The following is a 9,904-nucleotide window of genomic DNA, read 5'->3' on the forward strand; positions in this document are numbered from 1 at the left end:
CCCCAAAGGTAAACCAAAAGTTTTTCAACATAATAGTTATTACTGATTACTGTTATCCCTGCAAATGGGTGCAGAGTGACATAGCAGAGTCCCAGGCTGAGAGTCAGAGGACCTGAGTTATCTAGTATAAGTTGTGTGACCTTGGACAAATGATTGATTCAATTCAATAAACATGTTTGTTTATTGGGGGAGGCAAGGATGAAAAATGACAAGATCACAGAATCATAAATTTAGAGTTGGGAGGGACCATCTAGTCCAACTCCATTTTACAGATGAGGAAATTAAGGCTCAGGGAGGATAAGGTCACACAGGTAGCATGTGGCTGGGCTGAAATTCAAACTCAGGGACTCTGATAATAAATTTTATGGAATTTTTTGAGGAACAAAGAAGTTAAATAACTTGTCCAAGGTCAAGTAGGTATCGGATGATGGAGCCAAGTCATCAAGATTACAATCCGAAACTATCCACTATGACACATGGCCTCCAAAGAAGCGTGGTCACTGCTCTCAAGGAGATTATGGTCTATCAGGGAGGAATCGGAAGAAAAAAAAATCACTAACAGGTACTTTATACAAGGTAAAATTGAAAGGAGGAACAAAGGAGAAATGAAGAAAAAAACTTAAGAAAATCTGAAGGGAGAGAAATCCCTTTTAGTTGGCAAATGAAGAAGGGTTTCATGGAGGGCACGATACCCAAGCTAGACTATAGAGAAAAAGAGAAGGATTTCAATGGCGTAAGATGCAGCTAGAGTTCATTCTAGAGAAGAGGCTTGTGAAAATACATCAAGTCAAGAGAACGCAGATTAAATTCAGGCAATAGGAGACCAGTTTGGCTGGAACACAAATCTGATGAAGGGTCATAGTAAGAGTAAGGTTGGCTGAAGCCAGATTATAGAAGGCTTTAAATACTTGATGAAAGCTTTTATGATTTATGATAGAAATGCAGTATCTTGAATGTGGAGTTGTTTTTGGATGGTGAATTCCAAGGTGTAACCACTCCAATAGGTAGTTTTTGTGGGTTGATAAACTGAGGTTAGGATGTTAGGAGGGTAATCCACCAAAATCCTGACGCCACCAAAGATGGCTATATGGGCTGGGGTTCTGGAGAAGAGAATTCAAAGACACTGAGGAAGGTAGGAACTTGGCTTGGAGGGTGGGAGATGACAGTGGAGAGAGGGATAGTCCTCACCACGGAGCACTCTTTCTGACCTTTCCCCTATTTCTCCTTTAAACTTTTCAAGAAACCCTTAAGCTTATCTTAATCCAAGCCTCATCTATAGACTATGGATTTATTATAGCTATATCACAAACATTAAAGAAAAATTGCAAAATCAAGCAGACATTTGAGAATGGAGGAAAAATTCTTCTTTTTTCTTCTGCCCAAAAAAGTCTATGTAAAATTCTTACCAGTCTCATTTCTCTTTTCAAATTATGTAGAGACCAGATCAATCCTAGAACAGTCAGTTACAACTAAAAAACTAAGACTATGTTATGTCCACAGCTTGATCTTTGACATGCGTAACTTATATTAGTCAATCCTACTGCCTTTATTTAACCTTAGTTTTTGATTTGCCTATTTAAAATGAGGATAATGCTCAAGTTAGTGCATTGCCTAAGAATATAGAGAATCTTTCCAAACTATAATTACAGGTATTTCAATAATACCTCTCAATTTTGGGATTAGCTGCTTTCCCCCAAGGAATCTGATGAGAGTACTATGGATTCATGACAAAAACCTGTTTACTCAAATCACTAGACTGATTGGGATTTGGAGGGGGTGGTGGAGTGGAGAGGAAGGAGGATAGAATCCCTTGGGCTACAGCATATGAAATAACCCCGAAATCAAGTTCAAGTCTCTCAACTTCCAGAAGAGGAAGCTAAGGCCTAATTCAAACCAAAACCATATTAAGAGATTTGAAGGTAACAGTGAGAGGTAACAGTAATGAGGGAAATTTATTCCAGGAATGGGAAAGAGTCTGTGCAAAGGTATGGAAGAAAATGATAGAATGGCCTACAGTGACCATTGTGTGCCAGGCACTATGCTGGGGAATACAAAGAAAGGTAAAAGACAGTACTTACTGCCAAGGGGCTCATGGTTTAACGGGAATATCAATTTGTCAGCTATGTGGAGGATGTCTTGAAGAGGGGAGACATTAGATGCAGAGAGATCAATGAGACTACTGTCATAGTCCAGATGTAAAGTGATGAGGTCCTGAAGGAGGGGTAGCAGTAGGCATGGAGAGAAGGGACCAGGTGCAACATATATTGATGGAAGTCTAAGTGATAAGCCTTGGCAACTGATTGAATATGGAGGGGAGAGAAGAGAGAATAAAGAGTAGAGGATGCTTCCTGAGAAGAACCTAGGCGATGGGAAAATGGAGGTGCCCTACAGAAGTTAAGAAGAAGCATGAGATGGGGAGAGGGAGAGATAGAGTTCTCAGTTTTAGATGCATGTGAGACATCCAGTGTCCAACAGGCAGCTGATGTTGTCCAATAGGCATTTGTTTTGGTATCTCAAGCATTAAGCTAATCTTGGTCTTTCCAATGGCCCAGATGCTACCCAATCCCTAACTGTAGAGGATGCCTATGCATGAAATAGTCTGGTGGAAAGAACATTGGATCTGGAGTCAAGAAACCTGGGTTGGAATCTTGGGTCTGCCATTTACTAGCTATGTGACCTTGAATAAGTCACCTAACCTTTCATATGTTCATAAAATGATAGTTGTAGAGCTAAAAAAGGATATCAGAAGCTATGTACTCCAACCCCCTCAAATGACATCTGAGAAAACTGAGACCTAAGTAAGCTAAGTGACTTACCCAAGGTTATGCAGACAGTGTTAAAAGCTGGATTTGAACCAAGGTCTTTAACTCCACAGTCAGAGCTTTTTCTGTTGTAGCATACTTTCTGAGTCTCAGTTCTTCATCTGTAAAAACAAGAGTAACAACCTGTTATTCACAATTCTTTGAAGTAGGTAGTGGGGGCACCAAATGAGATAATATGTAGAAAGCACTTTGCAAACATTAAAATACTATAAAAATGCCAAGTTCAATATAATAAACCCAAAGTCAGCTCTTTCTGAATGACCACTATGGCTAATAGCTGCTATTTCTTGAAGGAAAGTTCCATCAAAACAAGTAAAACCACTAAAACCATCAGGATTGTTTTTATAGTCTCTAAATGATCAATGGGATCTATGCCCAAACTATTCATCTCGGTCCAGTCATACTGAAACTTCCCACCCATTTCCAACTTGCTAGAGTTCTGCTAAATAGCCATTAACTATGAAAGCAAAGGATTTTATTTGCTACTTATTCATTTATACTTAGGTGGATATGAAGTCCAAATCTCAGAACAATTAGGAATTTATTTTCAGGTTACATATTGACTAGGTTTATCACTAAGACACACCTTGGTCAGACACTGTCAATTAAAGTTATTCTGTTTCATGAATAATACAAAGTTCTATGTACCTTGGCAACCACAAAAACTATTATGCTGACATTGAAACTTAATCCATCCTTATGCAAAATGAAGGTTGTGACATCTGTTTGGCTTTTTTTATTATTGTGATTATTTTTATGCTTAACCTTACTACTAAATTATAAAGATCCAAAAGGGAAAAGATGACCTTTTCCCTAAATAATGCATCTCTCCAGTGCCTAGCACAATGTCCTGCTCACAGTAGGTACTTTAAAGCACTCATTAGTCTTCTTTTCAGCTGCACTGGATATGGATCAGTCAAGGAGCGAATTTTTCCTTTTCTCTTTTTAAATGAAAAGGACTTGGCTCACAAGCTCTTAGCCAAGGTATTCTGATCATTCAGACTTCCCAATCCAAGAATGTGATGTGAAGAATTATAAGAATTTTTAAAAACTAGAAGTGTGTGTTAGTAAAGAAAAAAAATAACTCAAGACTTTATTACAAATTCATGATACGTTTATTGATTACTCAAGGAACAGACATTACAAACATGGTGTGCTCTTAGATTTTTGTTCCCAAAATATCATCTTAGCAAAAGGGTAAGTGTGCCCTGTGTGGGAAGGACTCAGCTAAGGGCTAAGTATACCTGTACCCCTTCTTTGCCCAGCTGATGAATGACAACTTAAGAGCTGTCAAACCTTCAGACATCACTGCCACCTGTTGCCAGAAGCCAGTACTATTATCTTAAAAATGATCATCCTCTACCCCAAACAGCTTTCCGTTCCTTTCCATTCATGAAAGTACTGAAGAGGATCTCATCTAAGGGAAGAGGAGATAGAACAAGGTTCATCCAAGATTATCACTTAGATAAACCATCAAGGAATGAGGTCATTCATGCAACTACCTCTCTGTTCTGAACAATGGGTCATAAGACCATGGATTTACAGATGGGAGGATGCTAGGAGGATGTCTAGTGTAATGCCTCATTTGACAGATGAGAAAAATGAGACCCAGTAATGTAAAGTCAGTAAGTAGCGAAGATTAGATTCAAACCCAAGTCCTTTGACCATCAATAAATTGCTCTTTCCTATCCACCATGCTTGTGACTCCATGTTCATTGGGGAAGTATATTGACAAATGAGACTTCTCATTGACAAGCTACAGAAGGTTCAAGAAGAAAGTGACTGTGCAATAAAGAAGGCTTAGGGAAGACTAGATGGCTGTCTTCAAGTACCTTAAGGGATGTCATGAGGAGCAAGGATTAGACTTGTTTTGTTTGGTCCTAGAGGATAAAACCCAAACCAATACATGATGCAAGGAAAATCTTCCTAATAATTTTTTTAGTTAAAAATTTTGCATTGATATTTGACTCTCATATTATTGTTTCACTTTTGAATTAGTTGATGTTTTTTGTGTTATTTCCTATCTTCCTAGGCTATAAGCTCTTTGAGAACAGGAATAATGCCTTCTCGTTGCTGGTAACTATCACAGTGGTGGTGGGTGGAAATGGCAGCAGGGTGCAGGGGAAAGAGCTGGGACCTTCCAATTAACCAAAGGTTTGACCTTGGGTAAGTCACTTGACCTCTCTCTGAACTTTAGTGTCTTATAGATTTAGTTTCTTAAGGATAGTAACGCATACATTACCTGCCTTCGCACAGTAGTTAAAAGGAAAATAATTTGTATGTAAACAATAAACATGAGTTGATAATAATTCTAGCAATAAGACATTACACACCTCTGCCATGAGTCGGGTGGACAATTTCCCACAATAGACAAACTAGTGAACTTGACTTTGATTCCTTGCTAAATTCTAGACATGGTTTATTCAATGACCTCAGAAGGGTGTGTACTACAAGTTTTCATCCTGTAGGTTCACTGAGTAGTCTGGGAAACTAACCCTCTTTCTTTCTTTTTTTGAGAGGGGATAGTATATCTGGGTTTCAATGAAATGTCAGGCAAAGGCTCTCAAGATGATCTTTGTGGACAAAATGGAGAAATATGGACTGAGGGTACTGTTAGGTGGATCAATATAACTTAGTGATCAACTATGCTACAGAAGTATTGATTAACTGCTCAATGTCAACCTGGAAGGAAGTTTCCAGCGGCATGCCAGGGTGCTCTATCCTCAGCCCAGTGCTGTGCAACAAAAAATGTTATTGAAATGAACACTAAGTGCTTGCTACAAATGAGATATTGTGCTGGATCTTGGGGAGAAAAAGAAACAAAAGTATCTGACTTATGATAATGACTCACATTTACAAAGTATTATGAGGTTTGCCAAGCTTGCCTCAGAAATCCAGAGACAGATAACATGAGTATCATTATCCCTATTTAAAAAAACAAACAAACCTGAAGCTCTGAGAGGTTATAGGACTTGTCCGTGACACAGAGCTGGTAAGTATCTGGGTAACTTCTCATCTGACAGCATGGTTAGGACACACACACAAAAAGAAATGCAACACAAGGCAGAATGTGGTTAGTGTTAAGGGTCAGACAAGATGCTATGAGGAGGAATGGGTCATTTTCATCCAGAGGGATCAACAAAACCTTCATGGAAGTGGTCACTTCTCAGGTGGATGAAAATAGAAGTGTCTGTTTATCAAATTTTCAGATAGAATGAAGCTGGGAAGAGCAGTTAAAATGGTAAATAACAGAGTGAAACAACAACAACAACAACAACACAAATTAAAGACCCCACAGCCCAGAACAGTGGGCAGGGTCCACATTTCTACCTTTTAAACTTCATTTTGATCCAAGTCCTCTAGGGTTCATAAAAATCAGGTGCCCAGCCACAGAAGAGGGAAACACAGCTTAACACTGAGTGACAGAAAGAAATCCAGCAATTTTAGTTGACTAGAAGCTCAATAAAATATGGTCAGGCTGCCAAAAAAGCCCAACTAATCTTAGATCACTTTAATAGAAATATGTCCAGAACAAAGGAAATGACATATACTCTTTCCTGGTCAGACTACACCCAGTTTATTGTGCTCAGTTTTGGGCACCACTTTAAGTGGACCATAAACAAACTGGAAGTTGTCCAATGGATTATGTCAAAAAGATAGCTGAAACAACTGTTTAGCCTGCAGGAAGATTTAAGTTGCAAATCAATGCTGTAAAAAGGATGAGGAATCCTTTTTCTCTTTGACCTCAAGAGGGCAGAATTAAGATCTGTGATAGGCAGTTACAGGGAGCCAGATTCCAGCTCAACATAAGGAAGAATTTTCTACCAAATTTCCTCTCCAAAAATGGAAGAGCTGCCTCATGAAGCAGCCACCTCCCTGTTACTGAAAGTATTCAAGGAGAAGTTGGGTGATCACTCCTCAGAAATATTATAGTGGGATTCCAACACCAAACAGGGCATTCTGTTAGATGACCCCTGAAGACCCTTTTAACTCAAGGATGCAATGATTCTATGTCCTTACAAAATTCAGCATTCTCTTTCTCGTAAGAACTTGCGTACTGACGTGCCCACTAGATCCCGGCATTCCCAAATGATCAATTTTTTGTACAGTTAGGTCAAAACACCATGACCATGTTTAGAAATGCTTGAAGCATATGCTACATTTGAACTCTGTTTCTTATTTTGAGCATTAATGCCCTCAACTAAAATTACACTCCAGTGCCTAATAATTTTGTGGAGGTAACCCTGGGTTTTCAAAGGTTATAAGGAATTACAAGCTCTAGCAGGTCCTGGAAAGACTTCAAGTATGGGCCTGAAAATTAACTATGTATTTGCTGAAAAGCAGCCCAACAAAGTTCAGAGGGGCTCATCATTAACAGATTGGCTACCAGGCTGTGAATTTTTTTTTTTTAAATTGTAAAAACTTATAAAGAACATCTACAACACCTGAATGGTCTTGATCTCTGTAAGTAGAGGGGGTCAAATGAATAATCACAGGTCCTTGAAGTCTCATATAGCTATCATTTTCTCCTCAAATTTTTTTTAAAGTTTATCAAAGTTTATGGTAAAATGAGCCAATTCATAGATATTCATTTTACTTTTTCACTTTTGATGAATGTATCTCATCTTAACATAGTACTGTTATTGTTGACCTTCCACAGGTTTGTGACCCTGTTAGGCAGCCAACTTCAAGCAGAAGAGCAGCTTAATATAGATATAGATAGATTGTATATACTTCTATATGAACGTGTCTCCCCCAATAAAATGTAAGTCACCTGAGGGCAGGAAGTTAGTTTCATTTTTATCTTTATATTCCCAGGACCTAGCACACATTAGGTGTTTAATAAATGCTTGTTTGCTTGATTAATCATAATTCAAATCTATAAACAAAAATATTATCTATACAAGTGATGGATTTATTTGGGGGAAACTGATAATATAAACATATCAATTTGTATGAATTCTGGCCATTTATAAATGTACTTCTGAAATAAATAAGAACTAGAGGCTAACGAATTTCTTATTTTCAGACCCAGGAGATTTGACTAAGTCACCTGAGAGCTCTAACATGTTAGAACATGCACAAAGCAAAGTAATCTAAAGATAGTAGACACCAAACATATTCAAACATGCTTATTTTGAAACAGATTTGGGGTTTCATTTTTCCTCTCCTCTCTTAGTCCAAGTTTAACCTGACAGGATCACAAATACAACAAAGAATAAAACCTAGAAGAGCTTTATATACCTACAGCCTCACTGAGTTCAGAAAGTTAGAGTCAGTTTACTTTTCATTACAAATTCATGAAAAATACAGTAAGACCTCAGATGATAAGGGGAAAAAGAATGTAAAGGGGGATGCCTAGACCTACGATGAGATTTCATCACCATAAGGAGTTCCCCTCAAGGCAAAATCTATAGTTTTAGAGAGTTACTTCGGGGCACAGTGATGTTCAGTGACTTGCTCAGCCAAGCTGTGTCACAGGTAGGGCTTGAACCGAAGTCTTCCTAACTCAGAGGCCAACTCTGTAGCCATTACATGCCACAATGCCTCAATGTGACAACATATCTGAATTATTACTTTGTTATTAATAGCAATAATGATTAAAAAAGAAAACTTATTTTTTACAGCATTTCAATTTAGAAAAAAAAAGTAAAATATTCCAAGGTAGCACAGCCTTGTATTTTGACCAAAACGCACAAGTATCTACTTGAAAGTTTGGCTGTACCCAGAAATAGATTTGTAATGCACATAAAAAGCCCAAGCATTTTCATTTAAAATTTTCTAAATTAAAATCAGGAGTAGGTGCTAAATAAGCATTAAATGATTTTTTTTTCACTTGCATCATATTCAAGGGAATATTTAAGTTGCTAAAACTTACCACAGGCTTAAGTGATCTCCCTACAAACCCCTAAATATCTATGATTATGTTAAGAATGAGGAAAATTAGGGTGCTGGGCTACACCTGTGTAAAGGAAGAAATCTTTCACAAAGTTCTAACCCAAATGAACAACACCAGCCTGGGGCCATTAATTCTTCCACGGCTGAGATCTTTCTATCCTTTGGTTAACAGTTGTTGGATTTTGGGGCTGCTGTTCACCTAGGTGGGTTTTTTTTTTCCTTTAAGTTTGGGCAGGTGTAATGGGATAAAGCTGGCCCTGGGAGGTAGACAACACCAGAATCCTTGTCCCAGCCCTGCCACTAACTACACATGTGATCTAGGGCAAGCCTCTTAACCTCTCTTGGCTTTAGGTTTCCTCATCTGTAAAATGAGATAGTGGAGGCAGTTAAACCAGTTAGGAGGCCACTGCCATCATCCAGGCAAGAGTAAGAGCCTAAATTAAGGTGGCAACAATAGCAATGGGGGGGGATGGGGAACTAGGGGCTGGGGAGGGGAAATGTTGGTGAAAAAATGTTTCAGATATAGGACTGGGAGGACTTGGTAAATGAATGAAAATGGGAAGTAGAGGAGGGCTAAATGATTTGTCAGGGCTGAGCCAGCTCTAGGACCCTTCTACAGATGTCTTAGTCTAGTGCTTTTCCCATTATACCATAAAAAAGTATAACTAGATCCGATCTTTGAATGAACCAAACCATTAAATCTTTATGTTGCACTTCCTAAGTGGATATTTAAGCACAGCCAAAAGTAATAGCAGTGCTGAAAAAATCCCAAATGAGAAACTTAGACTTCAAAAACAAAGCCTGCGTTTGCTAGTTTCCTCAAGAATCATAGGATAGGAAGCATTGGGGGAGTAATATCCCAGATCAATTTCAATATCACCAAACATGCTTTGAATTTCAGCTTGAGTGTGTATCAATCAGGAGAGCCAGGCAACCACAGCTGTTAAGTGAATCCCTAGAGCACAGAGGAAGAAGGCTCTATTTGTGTTTAGGAAAGGAGGGGAAGGGAAAAAGAAATAGAAGATGGAGGAGATTATGACCTAAGCTTGCAATTTGTCTCTTGGGGAGACAAAACAAACACATGAAACAAAGCAACAAACCACCAATCTCTCTCTCTCTCTCTCTCTTTCTCTCTTTCACACACACACACACACACACACACACACACACACACACACACACAC

The 9,904-nt window shown here is 38.5% G+C and overlaps 1 long non-coding RNA gene across 1 annotated transcript in view; it reads right to left on the reverse strand.

Moving 5' to 3' along the window:
- The window catches only part of LOC114027464, a 76,194-nt gene that overhangs the window by 46,615 nt on the left and 19,675 nt on the right, over nt 1-9,904 (reverse strand). The window contains exon 2 of the long non-coding RNA XR_003567260.1: nt 2,817-2,923. This is a non-coding gene — a long non-coding RNA (uncharacterized LOC114027464). The remainder of the gene's footprint in view (nt 1-2,816; nt 2,924-9,904) is intronic.

This window comes from Vombatus ursinus, unplaced genomic scaffold (assembly GCF_900497805.2).
Source record: "Vombatus ursinus unplaced genomic scaffold, bare-nosed wombat genome assembly UNPS02014861.1, whole genome shotgun sequence".
Taxonomy (NCBI): domain Eukaryota; kingdom Metazoa; phylum Chordata; class Mammalia; order Diprotodontia; family Vombatidae; genus Vombatus; species Vombatus ursinus.